This window comes from Leucopleurus acutus (assembly GCF_964270905.1).
Source record: "Leucopleurus acutus genome assembly, chromosome: 12".
Lineage (NCBI taxonomy): Eukaryota > Metazoa > Chordata > Mammalia > Artiodactyla > Delphinidae > Leucopleurus > Leucopleurus acutus.
The window spans coordinates 73,337,961-73,360,669 of record NC_139154.1 but is presented as its reverse complement, the minus strand read 5'-3'; the positions used below and the strand labels follow the sequence as shown (position 1 = coordinate 73,360,669).

The 22,709-nt window shown below is 36.3% G+C and overlaps 1 protein-coding gene across 1 annotated transcript in view; it reads right to left on the bottom strand.

The window, feature by feature from the left end:
* The window catches only part of ACYP2 (acylphosphatase 2), a 176,570-nt gene that overhangs the window by 137,150 nt on the left and 16,711 nt on the right, over positions 1-22,709 (bottom strand). The window lies entirely within an intron of this gene.

Here is a 22,709-nt window from a genome sequence, read left to right as displayed (position 1 = left end):
TAATACAACATTGTAATTCAACTACACGTCAATAAAAAAAAAAATAAATGAATGATTCCAAACATTTGTGAACCACTTCTTTTTGTCTGAAAACATCACCTAACTTCAGGACTTTCTTTCTAGCTTCATCATGCCATGAATAAGTTTCTCAATTAAAAAATAACGCAATCCTCAAGTGTGCCTGCTTCTGATACAGTAGAGGGCCTCAGAGACAGTACCTGGCAAACAAACCCTCTTGTAGCATTTAATAAGGGTGAGTCACTTTATAGACAAATGAGCACTATATTCCAGAAATTGTCTCTTTCCACTGTGATTGAAAAGGAAGAACTCATTGACCTTAGATATACTAAACCAAAAATATATACTCAGAAATCATAGGTAACTTTGATATGCGGGCATGAGTATGGTCTTAACACGTGCTATGTGTCTGGTCAATATCCTCCATACTCCAGATGTGCTCCATGGATAAGCAAAACCTACATCACCTGGGAGCTTGGGTTAGAAATGCAGAGTAACAGGCTCCACCTCAAACTTACTGAATGAGAATTCTGCCTTTTAACAAAGTCCCTAGATGATTTTAAGAGCCTTGAGCAACCCCAAAATGGGCATAGATTATGGCACAGGAGTTTTTTGGTTTTGTTTTTTTTTTAATGTAGGCGCCAGTGACTATAGGATTTCTCTCCTTTCAAAATAGCATATACCAGTGGTTCGACACTTGCGGGACCCCACCCCCAGGGTTTCTCACTCAGTAGGCCTGGGGTGGGACCCCAGAATCTGCATTTCTAACCAACTTCCAGGTGATGCCAATGGTGATGCTGCTGGTCCGGGAACCACAACCACTGGCTCACATCACCTGAAACTAACATGAGGCATATTCTAGGAACTTTGCTTCAAGTGCACTCCCAGTAGAAGGGAGAATACTGAGATAGCAAAGAGGAAAGAGCAAAAGAAGTGGCAGCAAAATGTTCCATTTATGTTACAGGAAGGTAGCTGTTAACATTCCTTTGTACACAATGGGGTAAATATAGTTGAAGAAATTACTATAGCAACAGGTATGTTATCCACCAGATTTTTTCCTACTGACATTATTCAGAAAAGGAAGCCCATCTTATAGAAATTCTATTTCAACACTGAGACTTATAAAAAACAAAAGCTCTAGGAAACATACTCCATTCGTTAACGACTATGGGAAAACAATACAGATTTAAGATGCTTTTGAAAATGACTCTCTGAGGCCTGGATTTGGATTCTTTGGTCAAGCAGTGAAATAAAAATGAGTTTTTAGATCTATGACTCTAAAACAAGAAGAAAAGGAAAGCAGAGCAATGTTGCAAATGTCTTATAAACTTTTAAATTAAAAAAATCTCAAATACCTCCTTTTTAAAACTAAGACTCTCAAAATTATAAATAAAACAATATATGTATGTATAAACCAAAGAGCTCCACCTAGAGTTGGAAGAAAGTGTTATTACTTAACACACACAAATACAAATAACAGAGCACTATTTACCCATATCTTATCTATACTCTTTTTTGCTTATGGTGAAAATATCTATTTTTATGAAATCTTTATAAAAAGGATAACTTTCTGAAGTGTGAAATATTGTTAACTAAAGAACTGAGTTTTTAATAATGCTGTAACCTATGTTTCTTCTAAAAGTTTGGCAGTAACATTTGTTACTGTGGATGATCTAGAAGCCATTGTCTTAAAGCAAATTATTTAAAAGTTGGGATAGTGTCTAAAGCATCAAGGGGAAGCTTAAAAAATGGATTCTTACCTGAACTTGCTGTATGAACTTGAGCAACTCACCTTCCAGCTCTGAGCTGTCTCATCAATGAGGGTTAAATAAGATCAGTGGTTCTCAGCCCTGATTGCACATTGGAAGCATCTGGGAGCAATAGAAAGAAATTGATGCCTGGGTCCCAACCCCAGAGATTGCGATTTAGTTGTTCTACTAGGGGGCCCAACCTAGTTGCCATGAAAAAGCTCCCCAGGTGATTCTAATATGCAGATAGGTTTCTTTGGATCAGTGACTCACCTAGCTCTCTTCCACCCCCAAGCTTATTATTCTAGTTAGTGGTTCTTAAGCTTTAGGTACTTCAGAGTCACCTGGAAGTCTTGTTAAAACACAGATTGCTGGACTCACCCCCAGGGCTTCTGATTCTGTAGGGGCCCAAGAATTTGCATTTCCAACAAGTTGCCAGTAATGCTGATGCTACTGGTCCAGAGTCATACTTTGAGAATCACTGTTCTAGATGGTGACCTCAAAATTAGATTTTCTGAATTCCTTGTATTATTTTCCCTCTACTTTATCAAACCACAGTATGGCATTGTTAATTAGTCTCCCTGATTCCAAGCTCTCTTCCTCCAGTTCTTAGCCCACGCTACCAAGTTAACATCCTAACCCCCAAAATCCTGTGCTACTCCTGGCCTAAAACTTTTCAATGACTCCCCAACACTAACAGAAGACAAGACCAACTAACATGACACGCAAGGCTTTTCACAGTTTGACCCCAAACCTCCTTCCCAGCCTCAATTGGGCAATTCAAGGACAAACAGGACAACCCCTTCCCTTCAGGAGTCTTGAGATGTGTGGTAGGCATTGTTGAGCAGTGAACCCACCACCATTACCCTCCTCACTATATAATACATATTTTTATTTTCTATATATTATGAGGTTTTGACATCTTAAAAAGCCTTTCTAGCTGGAGAGAGACTGCCCTTCCTGGGCACTTGTCAATTCTTAGAGACAGCAAAGAGCTCAGCCCTGAGCCTGCCTTTAATATGCAAACTAACCAATCCAGAGCCCTACCTCCTTCATGGGGCCCTGCATCCCAGGAGGCAACTGTCCTCTCCTTTAAATTTCCCAGGGCCAGATTCCAGGCAACTGGGGACCACCCCTATAGTCCAAAGCCCTCCAGAATAATTCCTACTAGCCAATCCTAAACTGTTCACCTGCCCTGCCTTGCCTTACCTTCCCCACAGACACCCCAACAAAGGCTCTGGCCTAACCCTTCCCCTCACTCCATCCTGACTCCCCTGGTGTTGTCCCCTTGACCCGGCATGGCATGCCATGCCTTCTGTCTCTAGGGCCTGTGAGCATAGTAAGCTTTTTTTTCCTGAGCTTCAGTGAGGTTACCTCAGTTAGGTGGCTGACCATCTCATAAAAGAACACAAAACACTCACCTTCCTTACCAGTGGCCGGGAATGCTGATTCGGCTAGAGATGGCCAATGGCATATACATGGAAGTGTGCTGCAGGCTTGTGGGAAAGTTTGCTTCCCAGATAAAAGGGAACAGACCCAGAGCCATTCCTTCCTCCAGCTCTGAGTGTAGTCGCAATGTTGGAAGTTGGAGCAGTCCTTTTACAACCACGAAGGAAAGAACAAGTAAATCCCACAGACCCAGGTCCTGACGTTGAGGATCAGCTGGCCAAGCGCAACATCCACCGACCTCCAGGCCCCTTTACATCTGAGAAGAACAAACCCCCACTCGTTTGAGCCACTTGCTTTATACCCTTGCTTACAGCTGATAGCAATCTCTGGGGATGGAGGTGGGAGATAATAAGCAAGTAATTCTTCAACACAGCTGTGCTAAATGACTTGAAGAAGCAGAGCATATGGTGAGAGGGGATAACAGGTGAGTTGGGAGAGGCCTGCAGATAAAGCAGGCAGAGGGGAGAGCTTCCGCAAGAGTCCTCAGAGAGGAAGTGCATGGTGTGGCGAGGGGACTGAAAGGCCCATGAGAGGGAGAGCAGCAGAAGAGGCCAGAAAGAGAGGCAAGGCCTGGCCTGCTCCCCAAAGCAGGAGGGAGCACCTTCCACTGTGCAGCCCAGCTCTCCATTCCCAGCCTCCACCCTTGTACCTCCCATCCTGTGCTGAATTCACCTGTTTCCTTTTCCCTCACTTAGACTGTTTGGACTTTTCACAATACCTTTAATCATCTTTGTACCCCCAGCATCTAGCAAAGGGATGCGGAAAGACACCTAATAAATATTCACCGAATGAAAAAATTATCATGATAGGTTATTGTAACTATTTAATCCAATAAGGGGGCTAATTCATGACTGTTTTTGAGGCCCAGTTCTGCAATTGAGTCCCGCCACCCACTCAGTATGCCATCTTTACATGATTGGATGAGATGCTTGCTCCATTAGAGCCTTATGGGGGTTAAAATATTAGGTGACCTTTGATGAGCCTGTCAGCTCTACAATTTCCTGATTTTTAAGTATTTTTTAAAATCACAAGGAGCTTGATGTTATCACCCCAGCAAAAGAGAGAGGCAGAAATAGTTCTATTATGCATTGAAATATTATCCATATTTGATTTTAAGCAGCAGGTTGTGGGTTATTTAATTTCCATTTCTTAATTTTTTTTTTTTTTTTTTTTTTGCGGTACGTGGGCCTCTCCCGTTGCGGAGCACAGACTCCGGACGCGCAGGCCCAGCGGCCATGGCTCACAGGCCCAGCCGCTCCGCAGCACGTGGGATCCCCCCGGACCGGGGCATGAACCCGTGTCCCCTGAATCGGCAGGCGGACTCTCAACAACTGCGCCAGCAGGGAAATCCCATTTCTTAATTTTTTTATAATTGACTTGATTCACTTAAATTATCTAAATCAGTCCAATTGCTTGCTTACAAATTACAAAGGAGAACAAAACTTCATCCATGAGTCCTTATTTTACTCAGCATTTATTTGAAAAATACTTCATAGATTTTATAATTAAAAGTGAATCACCAAGTTTAAATTTAAAATGCACATAGCCTTTAACTCATGTCCAGGAATCAACACTTCAAAAATACTGGGCAAAGCAAACACTTAATGTCAGAGTCGTGGTGGAGGCGGCAGCAGGGAGCAGTATTTTATTGGTCTGAATTGTGGCACATGATGGTAATAAAAAGTGGACTGATTTCAGTTAGTTGTTTTCAGGTTCCCTGCACACACGCACCCTTATTGCCTGCTCTCCACCCTGCATGCTGTTCCCTCCACCCAGATTCAGGGCACTGGCAGCCTCTTTTTCACCAAGCAGCCCTCAGCTCAGATGTCACCTCCCTGGAAAGCTCTTCCCTGACCAGTCCATCTAAAGTAAAAAAAACCACCACTCCCTTCATGGCATTTACCACTATCTGAAAATATCCAGTTTATTTAGTGTTTTTTGTGGGAAGCCCCACACAAGAAATTGAACATCATCTCTGGCTCACTGCTGAATCCCAGCACTGGACTGTGCCTGGCACACAGAATAGGTTCCAAATAAATAAGTGTGGAATAAATGAAAAATATATACATATTCATATGTACAAGAATGCTCATGTAACGAGATTCATAATAGCAAAAAGCTGCAATGACCTGAATGGCCAATAATAGATGAGTGATTAAATAAATTATGATTTATCTATACAATGGAATACTCTGCAGTGATTTAAAAGAACATTTACTGCCATGAAAATATATTGACAATACATAGTACTGTGGAATTTTTTTAAGTTTCAGAACAATATGTGCAGCATCATCCCATCTTTATAAATGATAGAGATAAATGTAATTATATGGGTATATATAGTTGGGTTTTTTTTTACAATGAAAGATACCATATTATGGTATATGAATTTTTTAACATATATACATGTTTTTATACACATAGGGAAAAAGATGTGGAGGACTGTCGTATTAGGAGGACAGGCAGGGGTTACATCTCTTACTCCATACAATTCTGTATCATTTGAATTTTTGGAACACCCATGTAAACCTTTTGCAAACTAAAAAAAAAATTACCACATTTATTTTGTAGTGAGGTGACTGAAATGAGTTTCAAGCTTTTGGAAATATGAGATATATTTTCAAAAATATTTTATGTTCACATTTTAAAATTGTAGATTAACTTTAAAATAAATAAAAATAAAACTTGGAAGCACCTTCTTCAACAGGTGAATGGATAAACCAACTGCAATATAACTATACAATGGACTATTACTCAGCAATTAAAAGAAATGAGCAAAACCCAGAGAATGTACAACACCAAGAGTGAGCCCCAAGGTACACTATGGACTTTGGACAATTGTGATGTGTCAATGTAGGTTCACCCTTGGTAAAAAAATATATATATATATACCACTCTGGTGAGTGATGTTGATAATGGGGGAGGCAATGCATGTGTGGAGGCAGGAAAATTTCTATGCCTTCCTCTCAATTTTATTATAAACCTAAAATTGTTCTAAAAATAGCAAAGTCTTTAAAAAAAGAAATGTTAAAAAAAGTTCCTGTAACTTTTTAAACTAAAACTATACAATTATCATCTAACCAAAATCTGTTTTTGAAATAAATTCCAAAATCACACACACACACACTCACACACACGCACACGCACACAGAAAAGAAATAAACTATGAAGTCATGGACAAACATGGAGGAATCTTGAAGGCGTATTTCTAAATGAAGGAAGCCTATCTGAAAAGGCTATATACTGTATGATTCCAGCTATATGACATCCTGAAAAAGGCAAAACTATGGAGACAATAAAAACATTAGTAGTTGCCAGGGGTTATGGGAGAGGGAGGGAGGGATGAATAGATGGAGCACAAGGGATTTGGGGGACAGTGGAAGTATGAACCCTAATGTAAACTATGTAAACTATGGGCTTTAGTTAATAATAGTGATCAATATTGGCTCATCAACTGCAGCAAATGTATCACACTCATGCAAGATATTAATAATAGAGGAAATGAGCTGGGGACAGATATATGGGAACTCTGTACTTTCTGCACAATTTTTCTGTAAATCTAAAACCACTCTAAAAAATAAAGTCCATTAGTTTTTTAAAAATGTGTTGCATTATGCATTTACTTTATTAAATAGGATTAACTAAATTAAAATATTTAAAATGTAAACTTTAAAGCAAAAGTCATGCATTTAAGTACTTTTAATAAAGATGTTATATTCCAAAAGAAAATAAATGACTTAGAATTTTTTTTTATTGGAGTATAATTGCTTTACAATGGTGTGTTAGTTTCTGCTTTATAACAAAGTGAATCAGTTATACATATACATATGTTCCCATATCTCTTCCCTCTTGTGTCTCCCTCCCTCCCCCCCTCCCTATCCCACCCCTCTAGGTGGTCACAAAGCACCTAGCTGATCTCCCTGTGCTATGCAGCTGCTTCCCACTAGCTATCTATTTTACATTTGGTAGTGTATATATGACCATGCCACTCTCTCACTTTGAATGACTTAGAATTTGAGGTCTAAAACCTGATATTAGATCTCTGACTCTACTATAGATATTTTTCAGTTTCTAGTTTTCCATTAGAGTAATTTACGTCAAATAGGTTATACTAAACTTTTTTCCAAAATTACATCTCCTCAATGAATTTTTGTTCTCCTGAAAACTGTCCAAGTCTTCTCTATTTCCATAGAACATCCAGTGGAAAACATACACGCACACACGCACACACACATACATACACACAAATAGAACATCTAACGGAACTTTCTTAATAACACTATTTGTGTATGAAGGACTTCAATGAATAAGGTATAAAAATATTAGCAAAGTGCTTTGAGATTCTCAGATGAAAAAGTTAGGAAAAACTAGCAAGTCTGGTAACAGAAATTCATGCCACTAATGGTCTGTCAGAGAAAAGTTATTTTTACAAATATTAAATAACTTTGAATAAGACACTACCTAATTATTCATGAAATCCATTACTTCATTCCAATCCACTACTGTAACAGCTGGAAATTTAAAACAATGGCATTTCATAGGTAAAGCAAAATGCTGTTAAAATTTCATATTTCATACAAATGCTATCTTTGGAAGAGATAAATACAACTATGTTGGTGAATACATCTATTCTACTTCTGACTCAGACCATGAACACATTTTAAGTAAATATATATTGTCTCTGTATAGAGCCATAGAATCTTATGGACAGGATCTTTGAGGTCACCTATACTAACTTACTATCCAATGAGTCAGATAGGCTATAACACCTTTGACTGTTATCTACACCAGAAGTCTGAAACTTTTTTCTGTAAAAGGCCAGACAGTAAATAGTTTAGATTTTGTTCCCATCCAGTCTCTGTTGCAAATACTCTGCCATTGTAGCTCAAAAGCAACAGCAGACAAAACAGAAACAAATGGGCATGGCTGTGCTCCAATAAACCTTTATTTACAAAACAGGAAGTAGGCCAGGTCTGGCCAGAAATCCACAGTATGCCAACCGCTGATATAGACCCCTCCCAGTTATTTATAAAATTCCTTTAGATACATTAGACACCTTTACAGGAAAATTCTTTGTCGGGGGCACTGAAATAAGCAAATTCACCCATTGCTATAAACAAAATATTGCCTTCTGAAACAAGAGAACATTTATCCTTTGCCATGTATCAGCCCTTCAAATACTTGCAGTAAACAATCATGATTCCCTCAAGTAGTACTCTCTCCAGTCTAAATATCCCCCACGCCTTCAAGCATTCCTCCTGTTATGACAGAGTTTTCCAGACTATGCGACCAACTGATCATCCTGTTGTATACATACTCCAGTCCAATAACTATCCTTTGAAGTGCAGAGTACAGATACATGACATATGGTTTTCAAAATATGTAGTAATCAAGATGGAATTTTAATTTTAGAATTTGGCTCACTGTCTCCAAATACAAATGTTTTTAGTTTTCTGGGGGTTTTGTTTTGACAAAATTACCATTTAGTCTTTAAGAAAAATATATTTTGTGTAGATATAGCCAATGGTTTATTCCCAGTGTCATAACTCTATACATTAATTTAAAATGATTACCAAGAAATAGAAAATATTTTTTGTTTCATTTTGAAAATAAAAGTAGGCTTAATAAAACAATAAATTCAAAATGGTTCCTACACATCAAAAAATGTTGGCAGAACTTACCTCTACAATTGGAATCATATACTGCAAATTACAAAAGAAAACCATCAGTTATTTTTTCAGAGAAAATGAAGCACAAAAGGGGAAGAAAACATACACACATCTGCAGTGTGTCCTTTGATGCTGCTGGCCTGTTAGCAAGAACAGAGCATGGCTGCTACAGTCATAGCCAGGCTACCTCTAAATGATGTTCCTTGTTGTATTCCACATTTCAGTAACTTGGGAAGAAACCACATCCATGTTTTTAAAGACAATTTAGCTCTAATTTCCATGACTTATTGTCATAGAATCCTAAAAAAAAATGTTTTTAATAACTAGAAGAAAAAAGTCCATATCTATAGAGCTATAAATGCACCACATTTGGTCTGACTTTACAACCCATTTCTGTAACTTACCGTAGTTTAATTTTTTTGATAATTCAGTACCTTAAACAGTATATTGTACATAGTAGATACTAGAGGAATAAATTCATTCTTTAAAGTATAAATATTTTTATTTGTAATGACATCCCAATTCATAATGTTTGTTGAGTTTGACTTACAATCTCATGGTGTCTGCTTCCTGCTTGCTTGTCATCACAAAAGCTCTCCCTGGGTAATCTCATCCATGTATGTGATTTCAAACACTATCCACATACTGATGACAACCAAATTTGTTTCTCCAGCCCGGTTTCACTGCAGGGATGCCCCATATATCTAAGAGCCTAGTGGCACATTCACCTGGACAGTCTAACTGTCACTAAAACAATATGTGCAAAGATGGAACACCCTAGGTCATCTCATGATAGGGAATGTTTATTGATTATTCATTATGTTCCACACACTCTGCTGAGTGCTTCACATGGATTTTCTCACTTAATCTTTACAGTGCCATTAAACACGGCAGGTTCATTTCCTTTTACCTGAAACCCCATTCAAATGATAGCATCAGAATATGAAATATATAACAGACATCATTCATTAACTACCTAGTACCCATTCCCCTGCCCTTCTTCCTGGCCAAGAGAACACCAGTTTTGTTCAGGGCATCAATATGTCAAACTGATATCTCAGTTTTCTTTGCAGCAAGGAGCAACTACATGACTCTATAGGAGCCAGTGAAACATAAGGAGATATCTGTTTTGGGAAGTTCAGGAAATGCAACACAATCCTTACCCTTTCCTGCCTTCTTCCTGACTTAATAGTGGATATTATGTGCAGCTGCACTTTTCATTATTTTGGCCATCAGGGAAAGGCCAAGAGAATCACAGAGACATTGGCACTCATATCACTGAGCTACTTAACCAAGGCCAGTAACCATCTACCTCCAGACTTCTTGTTACTGAGAAAAATGAACTCCTATTTGTCATATTCATTTTCAGTACGGTTTTCTACTAACCTGCAGCTGAAAACATTCCTACTGGATACAAAACTATAATATGAACAAGAGATTTCAACAAATTAGAAGGAAAGCAGATGGAGGAGTAACTACACAGAAAAACAAAGGATGCTACAATCCAAGTACTTGCAGAAGCAAAAACAATGAGAAGCAAGTCAGCTCACCTCATGGAACCCACAGTAGACTCAGGATTTGGAGGCACCAAGGACTGCAGAAGACAAGACCTACAGATTTAGCATTTGGAGCTTCCCCAACAAAAAGCCAGCTCTCCATCAGTCACCACCATTCCTCGAGCCAACAAGTTTACTATTACATGTTGGAAAATTTCCTTAAAAGTCTGTTTATTGCTGTTTATTCTTGGCTGTCTGTTCATATTTATGAGTAAGTCACTGAAAATATGATGGTAGGGAAAGCCTGGGTATGAAAGAGAGAAGCAAAGCAAACAGAAAAAAAGAAAAGGCAAGGAGGGGTGAAAGGAAAAAAAAAACTTAGAGGAAACAAAAACAACACAAAAAGCAGAAGAAAACAGCAAAAAGAAAAACACATTATCCTCAGAGAAATATGGGAAAAAAATGAATAAGAACAAGGTGCTATGAAGTAGAAATAATCAAAATATTGCAGCAGAAACAAACAAAATTAAAGGAAGGTTGGAAGATGAAGTTGAGGCAATTTCCCAGAAAATAAAGTTTGGAGACTAGGTGAGAAAAGTTGAAAATTAGAGAATCAGGGTGACATAGAAATTTCAAAAGAGGAGAGCCAAGAAGAGAGAGAGAAAGAAATTGTCAAAGGAAGACATTAATTCTCCTCCTCCAAGACCCCAACATCTAAAGTGAAATTAAAACATGCATGAAGGCAGATGATTTTGAAAATGCAGAAAAAGAGGGAGAAACTGAACATCTAAAAAGCTTTCTGAGAGGAACAAACAGGTATAGCTCCCAAACCTTTGTATGAGAATGACATCAAATCTCTCAACAGCAAAGCAAGTCATGGAATTATGCCTTCAAAGTCCTGACTGGAAGATAGTTTTCGGCATAAAATTTTACAGCTCCAACAATCAAGTATGAGGACAGATGAAGGCAGGCAGATGAAGGATACAAACTTTTTGTCTCTCAGGCACCTTTTTGGGGGAAGCCTACAGAGAACTGTGTCAACAAAATAAGGGACTAAATCAAGGGAATGAAAACATGTAATTGAGGAAACAGAAACCTGCTCCAGGAAAGGGGCAAGAGGCTAAACACCAGAATGAATGCTGTTCATCAGGTCTAGACCCAGACTGGGAGGAAGACAAGCTTCCAGGGCAAAGTATAACTGATAGGTTATGAGATGCACTTTGACATTTGGAGGTAGATCTTCTGTGGGGGTTAGAAAAATAGATTGATAAGTATACAGAGTTTCTTTTAGAGAAAAATAGTAAAGTATTAGATTGAACAATATGAAATTACTGTTTTATAGCTCAAAATTTTGTCCAACATTGGCTGTTTCGTACCTTTCAAGGTAACCTACCAGTGAATAATATGATGCAGGAAATCTGCATCAAGAAGTCTAACAATAACAAAAACAAAAGAAAAGTTGGAGGAATATGTGAAACAAGATTGTCAGATATTGTTATTGAAACTGGGTAATAGACACGTGGGGTTGGTTCATTGTCCTGTATATGTTTGACTATCCCATAGTAAAAAGCAGTAAAAAAAAAAAAGAAAGAAAGAAAGAAAGAAAGAAAATCATGATAACATAGAAATGGGCAAAATTTCAGTAATCTTTCAAACGTCTGGAGGAATTTCCACTTAGCAATGCTCCAATTAAGTTATAGAACCACTGGACACAGAAAAAGTCAGTTTTTGAAAGAGCCCATCTACCCTGGATCATCAGTCACAGTGGGTTAAGCAACATCAGGGATGTTTCACATCCCCCATTTCATCCCTTCCTTTATACTGATTCCACTGATTCTAGGATTGCATTGTGCAACAAAACAGTACTGACAGCTGTTCCATATGCTTAGATCCAAAACTGAATAAGGCAATCATTTCTCACTGCCCGTCAATTACCTCCCAGTTCATTTCTCTTCTTGTCCAAACTAGATTCCGGGATTCATCATTCTATTCACACCCTTGTAAATATCCGTAAGCCCCTGCTCTATCACTTCTGCTTTTTGTAGCTGGCAACAACCAGCTCTGGAATGAACCCTACCTCCTGCCTTCTCTGCATCTGTACCCAGAACACTAAATATTACTGGAGAAAATCACCTAAACCTGACAGGCTTAATGTTATATTTATTATTGCAAATCATAAACTGGCAATTTTACTATCGTTGCTGTCTTAAATGCAGCTAAGTTACTTTAAAGAAACAAAGAGTAAAACCAACAGCCAGCTTCAAACAAAGCAATGGATGCCAGACACTCTCATGGTATCCACAAGGAACTGAAAAAAATAAATGGCATATTAGAATTCTACTAACAACAAAGATATTTTTCAAGAATGAAGGTAAAATAAAAACACACAGAGACAAAAACTGAAACACAGTTCTCAGGTAACACATCACCAGCAGGCCCAAATTAAAGAAAATACTAAAGAACATTCTTTTGGCAGAATGGAAATATTCCTACACAGAAGCCCAGAGAATTTAGGAGGGAAAAGAGCAACAAAAATGGCAAATCTATAGGAAACCCGCCAAATACTGACTTTTAAAAATAATGTCTTATGAACTTTAAAATAGATCATTAAAATACACCACTATAGCATCTAAGTAAATAGGGAGATAAATGGCCTTAAAAGGTGCTATAGATCTTGCATTGTTGGAAAAAAGAATAAAGGCCTAAATTAATATCAAATTTTGATATGTTATGGTTGTATGTTGTATCTCCAGGAAAAGCACTAGTAAGAGAATAAAAGAATATACAACTTTTAAACTAATAGAGAAAAAAAGAATAATAAAAAATATTCAATCCGAATGAAGGCTAGAAAGAGGAAACATAGAACTGATAAAACAAGTGGAAAGAACACAGTAAGATATAAATTTAATTATAAATATACCAGTAATTCCATTAAGCTTAAATGAACTAAACAGTCTAATTTGAAAACAAAGATTATATGACTACATAAAGAAAAAAAAAAACAACTATATGCTGTTTAAAATGGACACATATAAAACATAATGAGAGGGCCTCCCTGGTGGCGCAGTGGTTGAGAGTCCGCCTGCCGATGCAGGGGACATGGGTTCGTGCCCCGGTCTGGGAAGATCCCACATGCCGCGGAGCGGCTGGGCCCATGAGCCATGGCCGCTGGGCCTGTTTGTCGGGAGCCTGTGCTCCACAACGGGAGAGGCCACAACAGTGAGAGGCCCGCGTACCACAAAAAAAAAAAAAAAAAAAAAACATAATGAGAAAGAAACATTGAAAATGAAACAACGGGAAATTATTCAAACACATTCATAAATTAAGCTTGTATAACTCTATTAATATCAGATAAAGTAACTTTAAGGCAAAAAGCATTATTAAAGATAGAGAGAAACACTTTACAATGATACAAGGCTTAAGTCACCAGGAGACTACAACAGGTCTAAATTTGCATGCATCAAGTAACATGGACTCAAGGGCTTCCCTGGTGGTGCAGTGGTTGAGAGTCCGCCTGCTGATGCAGGGGACGCGGGTTCGTGCCCCGGTCCGGGAAGATCCCACATGCCGCAGAGTGGCTGGGCCCATGAGCCATGGCCGCTGAGCCTGCGTGTCCGGAGCCTGTGCTCCACAACGGGAGAGGCCACAACGGTGAGAGGCCCACGTACCACAAAAAAAATTAAAAAATAAAAAATAAATAAAAGTAACATGGACTCAAAAGATATATAGAAAAAATTGACAAATCTACCAGAAAAAAAGAAGCAAGTCCACAATCATAACTGGACAATCAGTCAAAAACAAAACCAGTACGGGTTTTAGATAATATGATATGGCAAATTTGATTTAATGAACATATAGAACTCTATATCCAATGATTACAGAATATACATTCTTTGTAAGGCATAGAGAAGTTTTATAAAAATGATCATATACTGGGCCATAAAAACAGTCTCAATGAACTTCAAAGGATTGAAATTATATACAGGATGTTCTCTGATTATAAGGTAATTAGGTAGAAATCAATAACAAAAAGATACCTAGGAAAGCTAGATATATTTAGAAACTAATAAATATATTTCTACATAATTGATAGGTCAAACAGAAAATTACACTGAAAATTAGAATATATCTTGAAAAAATTTTTTAAACTGTATATAAAAACTTATGAGATACAGATAAAACAGTGCTTAGAAAGCAAATTGGCTTTTAAAATGGCTTTAAAAATGCTATACACTTTAAAAAGAAAGGCTAAAAAATCAATTCACTAAGCATCCATCTCAAAAAGTTAAAAAAAGAGCAGCAAACTAACTACTAAGAAAATTAAAGGAAGAAAATAATTGCAGCAAAATTATAACAACAAAATTAATGAAACAGGAAACATCATATATAGAAAGGATCAACAAAGGCAGAGGTTGATTCTTTGAAAGACTAAGAATATTGACTGATAAAGGCCTAGGGAGAAAAAAAACAAACAAAAAAGCCCAGACAACTAATGTCAGAAATTAAAGGTCAACAGCACTATTCATACTGCAATATTAAAAAGATAATAAGATTTTATGCCGATAGATTGGAAATTTAGAAAATATGGACAAATTTTTTTAAATACAGCTTACCAAAATTGACAAAAGGAAAAGGAAATATGAAAAGTCTTATAAGTGTTAAAGGAATTCAATCTGTAATTTAAAATATTGGGACAAAGAAAACTCCAGGCCCAGAATTAATTGGTGATGAATTCTACTATTTACAGAATAATATCAATATTATAAAAATTCTAGATAAACATAACTTAACTTTGACATTATAAGAAAGGAAAATTACAGACCCATCTCTCATGTGAACATACATGTAAGAATCTTAAACAAAATGTGAGCAAACAATATCCAGCAATATATAAAAAGGAAAATCAGTCATGACTAATTTGAGTTTATTCCAGGAATATAGTACTGATTATATTAGAATATTAATCAATATAATTTGTCCCAATAACAGAATAAAGGAGAAAAATCATATCATCATATTAATTGATATAGAAAAAGTATTTGTTAGGATGCAGTGATTTTTTTTTTTTTTAGGATGCAGTGATTTTAAAAGTAGAAGGAAATTTTAATAATCTGATAAATAGTACCTACAAAAAAACTTTTACCAAGTATACTATTTAAAAGTAAAATGTTGAAAGTTTGAGATCAGTAACAAGACATGGATGACAATTATTACTACTACTTCTGCACAATATTTAAATACTTAAAGTCCTAATCAGTGTAGTGAGCAAGGAAAAGAAATAAAAGGTGAAAGAATAGGAAAGGAAAAAATAAAACTCTCATTATCCTCAGATAATATTCAAAACAATAAAATTCAAAAGATTCTTCATGCAAATTATTAGAATCAACAAGTCAGTCTAGCAAAGTCACTGGAAATAAGGCAATACACAAAATTCAATTGATTTTCTATATATTAGCAATAAACAGGAAAAATGCTTAAGAAGATAGCATTTATAATAGCATCAAAACTATCAAATACCTCGGGAGGAAATATGCAAGACCTTTATGCAGAAAATTATAATATACTATTGAGAGAGTTCAAGAAGAACAAAATAAATGAGAGATTTATCACATTTATAACATAAATTCTCCCTAAATTTATCTTTACATTCAGTGCAATCCCAGTCAAAAGTCAACAGGTTGTTTCGTGGAACTTGACAACTTGATCTAAAATCTACTTGGTAATGGAAGGTACTGGAATGGCCAACACAACCTTGACAAAGAGTAAGTTAGAATAACTTGTCTACCGGATGCCAGGACTTATGATAAAGCTACAATAATTAACATAGCATGGTAGTGGTGCAAGGATAGACAAACAGACCAATGAAACAGAACAGAGAATCCAGAAAAACAGACCCAGGCATATGATCCATGGACATTTGATCCAAGGTGATACTGCAGGAGAAAGATCTTTGCTTTATACTAATTCATCAACCTGCACATTAATATCTTATGCATTTTTCTATATATGTGTTGTAGTTCACTATAAAAAAAGTGTATTGATGATTAAAACTAAAAGTAATAATAGTAAAGTAACATAGAAGAATAAAATTGTTACAAACTACTATTATACTAAATATGAAGAAACCAAGTTTGTGTACAAACCAATTATTATACTAAATTTGAAAAGATTGAACTCTGCCATTAAAAGAGAAAAACTTTTAAAACATAGCTCTATGTTGTTTATTAAAAGCACCCTTAAAATGATCGAGTGGATAAAAATATAAAGGTAAACATAGAAATACCAATGAAATGTAAATTTAAAAGAAAGAGGGAGTAGCAAGGTATAAATTAAATTTAAAAGCATTAAAATGTATAAAGACAAACACTATGTAATGAAAAAAGACACTGTTTATGAAGATGACACAAGTCATGTATCTGTAGTATCAAACAACACAATAGCAAGAAATGTAAAGAAAAATTAAACTGCAATGATAACGATGAAAATACAGTTATACAGAAAGACTTCAATACACCTCTTTCATGGGAATTCCCTGGCGGTCCAGTGGTTTGGACTCCACGCTTTCCCTGCCGAGGGTCTGGGTTCAGTCCCTGGTCGGGGAACTAAAATCCCACAAGCTGGGTGTGGTGCAGCATGGCCAAAAAAAAACCCGAAAAACAAAAATAAAATACACCTCTTTCATAAGTAAATGGATTTAGTTGTCAAAAAATACTGGAATGGAATAACATAATCAACACATTCAAAGACAGATAGGTAGAGAGAGAGAGAGAGAGAGAGAGAGAGAGAGAGAGAGAGATGAAATCTCATATGCCTCAGAAAGAGAACAAATGTTCCTTTCACGTCTCTTTTACAGCAAACATCATTGGGTGTCTCCCTAACAGCCATTCCTCTCTCTCTCTTCCTTCTTGATGCCAAATCCCACTTGTTAGAAGGAAAGCTAAAAATGCCAGATGCTTCCCTAATATCACTTGAAGCCAGGGCACAGGCTTGTGACCTTGCTCTGTCCAGTGGAACCTGTAGAGCAATCTGCCAGGGTAAGAATTTCCTCTCTTAGAAGAGAAGGGAAAAAGTCTCACATTCTTCCTGCTTTGAATTGACCCTGTGAGGGTGTGAAGGACTTGGAGGCAAGCAGAACAGATAGGTCAGGAGGGTCCCAGAGAAACTGACCCCAGAACCCTAATATGATGGAGCAACTGGACCAACCCTGGAACTACCTGCCCCAGTTTTTTGGAAAGTGAGAAAAATCAGCCGCTTCATTAAGCTACTTTTAACAGATATTCTATTTCTTGCAACCTAAAGCATCCTAATTGGATCACCCATCCTAATTGATCTATCCAAAATAAATCACATCATCAGAAGGGTTTAACAATTTTTTCAAAGTAGAGATCTTCTAGGCCCATTCTCTGATCATCATTAAATAGAAATAGAAATAAGTAATAAAAGGTGACTAAAAAAACATAACCACTGGAAGCTTAAAAAACACATACACAGAATACTATTGGATATTTGTTCAAAGAGGAAATAAAACATGAAAATACAAACTCTCCAGAAAGCAATGAAAAGATGACTTTTTACCAAAACCTATGGAAGAACTCAAAAGATGTGTTTAGGGTAAATGCCAAATTACCATCTTTAATGTAAAAAGGCTAATATTAAAGGCAACTACCACTCATGTTGAAGACTTAGAGACCAAGCAGCAAAGAAATAAAAAAGAGGGAATGAATAAAGATAAAAGTTGAAATCAAGGAATGGAAAACCAAAACAGTAGAAATGATCAATAAATCCAAAAGCTGCCTTTTAAGATATACCAATAAAATAGATAAATTTCTTCTGAGACTGATTAAGGAAAAATGAGGAGAGAATAAAACTATATAAGATTAGGAATTTTCAAAGGAGATATAAACACAGATACAGAAGAGATTTTAAAAACTATAAAATCTATAACCACAAATTTGAAACCCTAGGACAAGTAGATAATTTCAAAAAAGAATTGGATAATTTCCTAGCAAAATATAAATGAATCTGGGAACAAGTGGCAAACCCAAATACACCAATTACAATAGACCAGATTGGAAAGGTGATTAAAGGCCTATCATTAAGAAAGCACCAGGACCAAGTGATTTCATAACTTATTTCAGCTAACCTAAGAACAGTAATCCCAGTATTATTTAAATTATTCCAGAATGAATGAAAAGGGAAACTTCCTAATACATTTCATGAACCAGCAGAACTTTTAACACCAAAACCTGATACAGTAACAACCCTCCCCCCCCAAAAAAAGGAAACCATAATCTCACTTATAAGTACAGATGCAAAATTTCTAAATAAAACATTGGGAAGCAGTATTCAGCAATGACTCAAGAGAATAACACACTGTGACCAACTAGAGCTTAATTCAAGGAATTCAAGAGTGAAATTCAATGTAATGAAGTTTATTTACCAAAAATCAACAGCAAACATCATTCTTCATCATCTTGGTGAAAAAATAAAGCCATTTCAAATAAAATCAGAAACCAGACAGGAATGCTTGCTATGGCTATTACTATTCAACATTGCTGTGAGGAGGTCTAGCAAATGAAATAAACACTGGATAAAAGAGACACTATTTTGGCTAACTACAGAATTGTATACTTAGGAAATCTAATAGACTATAGTTTACAAAAAAACAACAAACAATCAAATCTAGTACAATTAATGAGAATATTTGATAAGGTAACTCTATAAGATAAATATACAAACATCATTAGGCTTTCCTTATTCTAGCATAAATACCCGGAAACAAAAATGGGAAAAATATTCCATACATAATTGTGAAAAAAAGCAATAAAATATTGTTACGGAATGAATGTTTGGGTCCTCCCCAAATTTATAGCTTGATGCTTCATCTCCAATGTGATGGTATTTGGAGGTGGGGTGTTTGAGAGGTAATTAGGTCATGAGGATAGAACTCTCATGAATGAGATTAGTGTCCTTATAAGAACAGGCCAGAGAGCTAACTAGCTCTCTTTGTGCCATAGGAGAATACAATGAGAAGTCAACAGTCTGCAACCCAGAAGAGGGCCCTCACCAGAACCTGACCATGCTTGCACCCTGATCTTGCACTTCCATCCTCCATAACTCTGAGAATTTCTGTTGTTTATAAACCACCCAGTCTATACGGTGCTTTGTTACTGAAGCCAAACTGACTAAGGCAAATACTTAGGAATAAACTCTGCAAGAAAAGCACAAAACTTAGATGGTGACAACCAGAAAATCACATTGAAGGATAATTTTTAAAATCTGAACAAATGAAAAGATATCCATATTCTTAGATGGAAAGATTTAATAACAATTCTCTTATGTCATAAAAATGTGCAATTAAAAAGCAAGTAAAATATGGGCTCCTAAAAGAGAAAAGAGACATTAGGTAAAAGCTGAGGAAAGCTGAATAAACTATGGACTTTACTTAATACCCAGTACATCAATACTGGTTCATTAATTGTAACATATGTATCATACTAATGTAAAATGTTAATGGGGAAAGGGTGAGGAGTATACGGAAACCCTCTGTACTATCGTCACAATTCTTCTGTAACTCTAAAACTGTTTTAAAAAAGAAAGTTTTCTTTTTTAAAAAAACATATTTGTAAGACAATTAGGGAAGTTAAAAAAAACAAATATTATTCCAATTAGATAGATAAAATTATCTTAAAGTTTAGAGAGAAAATAAATGCCCAAGAAAGCAAAAAAGTGAATGAAAAAGAATAATGAAAGAAAATATACTATAAAGCCACTGTAATTAAATCAATATGGAGTATTAGTATAGGAATAGATATATCAATCAGTGGACCAGAACAGAAAAGCCAGAAATAAAATCCAGTTTATATGAGATTTTAATATATTGACAAAAACATATCTCAATTCAATGGGGAAAGAGTGACTATTTAATAAATGGTGCTGGCACAACTCCCTATCCATCTGGTAGGAAATAGTCTCCAATTTCATATTATAAATAAGAAACAAATTCCAGATGGAGTAGATGCCTAATGTAATAAATAAAGCATCAAAAAGTTAGAAGGAAAGCTAGGAAACAACACACAATCTGTTTTTTAACCAGAAAGAAAAGATAGCCATATCTAAGTTTATAAAAATGAAAAACAATTTATGTTGTAAAAGCTACCATAAACAAAACTAATAGGCAAATGATAGATTTGGGGAATACTTGGAAAAGAGATAACAGATAATGAGTTAGTAGTCATCACCAGTATACAAAGTGCTGTTAAAAATTGGCAAGAGACAAGCAATCCAGTGAGAAAATTGGTAAAGGATGTGAAAAGGGAATCCATGAGAACAAATCCACATAGCATGAAGATGCTCCAACTAACTATCAATTAGAGAAATGCAAACTACAGTAAAAAAAATAATATACCACTCTACACCAAATCAGATAAAAGAAAAATGAGAGTGCAACAGTACCAATTGCCAACAGGATGAATAGAAAAAAATGTAATTGTTTACAGCTGTTCTGAAAAGCAGTCAGGCAAATATTTTTAAATTAAAAGTATGCAAGACACTTCAACCAACAAATCACATTCCTAGAAATCTATCTCATAAAAATAAAATCACCAATAAAATGTTTATTGCATCATTGCTCTTATTGCAGAAAAAAATAAAAAGTAACAAAATGAGTTCCCAGCAATAAGGTAATAAATAATGGTACATCTATACTGTAGAATATTAAGCAGCCATTAGAAAGAATGAATTAGTGTTACACCATTTGACTTGGAGGGATTTTCCTGGATGTATTTTTGAATGATAAAATGAAATGCAGGGACTTCCCTGGTGGTGCAGTGGTTAAGAATCCATCTGCCAATGCAGGGGACATGGGTTCGAGCCCTGGTCTGGAAGATCCCACATGCCGCAGAGCACCTAAGCCCGCGAGCCACAACTACAGAGCACACATGCCTAGAACCCGTGCTCCACAGCAAGGGAAGCCACAGCAATGAGAAGACCACGCACCACAACAAAGAGTAGCCCCCGCCTGCCACAGTGAAAGTGGCCTAGCAAAAGCCCGCTCGCGGCAACGAAGACCCAACACAGCCAAAAATAAATAAATAAATAAATTTATATTAAAAAAAATAAAAATAAAAGTGAGATGCAGAGAGGTGCATACACCACAATCCCATTTTTAAAAAGCAAACATTGAACAAAACCCCCAAATATATGTGCACCCAAGTGTGTGTGTGTGTGTGTGTTGTGTAAAGGCAAACATGGAGACAAACATGGAAGGAAACACACACAGGTTGCTAACACAGATGACTGGCAGCATGGCAGGGAAGAAGGGTGTGCAGGGGTTGGAAAGGAAAAATGGGCAGAATTTATGATATGATTATGTTAAGGAAATTAATCAAAAACTTGCTACAACATGGATTAGGGTATAACATGATTGGCATGAGCGTCCATCCTCCATGTGGTCCCCAATCTCAAACTATATCATAGTCATCTGGCATTTTCTCATCCACTGAACTATTAGTTCTGTATAATGTTGCTCACAGTCCTCTCATTTGTGCATTTTGTGACCATCCTACTGAAAAAGATAATTTTTCCATTAACTGTTACCCCACATTTTATGAAATTGAATTTTGGACCCCACTCTTCAAGTTGCGGTATGGTTTATGCACAAATACAAATATGTACCTATACATAAAGAAATTAGAAAAAATAAGGAATTGGTACTTATATATTTCTTGATTGTTGAACATCCATAAAGTAAAAAATACTAGTTACAGAAAAATATGCATGAAGTATTCTAGTTCAGTAAAAGCATGCAAAACCCTAATTTTAAACGTACAATTAAGTATTTTTAAGTGAAAAAGAAAGCTTGGATAGGATTCACAAAGCCACTGGCTCAGGTTACATAAAGGGGAAGGAAGTAGAAAGGTGGGGCCGATTACTAACCTTGCTTTTATACCTCTCTACGTTTTATTACTTCACTTATTACAACAAGTAAAAAAGTATTGGTCTTGAAATCTGAAAACATTAAGTAAAGAAAACAAAGATAAATTGCAAATAATAAAGTAAATTGGGTATTAACGAGTAGCTACCTCGTAAGACATGTTGTGAAGATTAAATGAGATAATCCATGTAAAGTGTTTAGCACATTACCTAACATGTTGCAAATGCTCGATAAATAGGAGCAATTTTTATTTAAAAAATAAGACTACAGAGAGCAGTGGCAATTAGGAATCGCTGAAAAGATAACGTCTTTTTTTTTTTTTTGCGGTACGCGGTCCTCTCAGTGTTGTGGCCTCTGCGGAGCACAGGCTCCAGACGCGCAGGCTCAGCGGCCA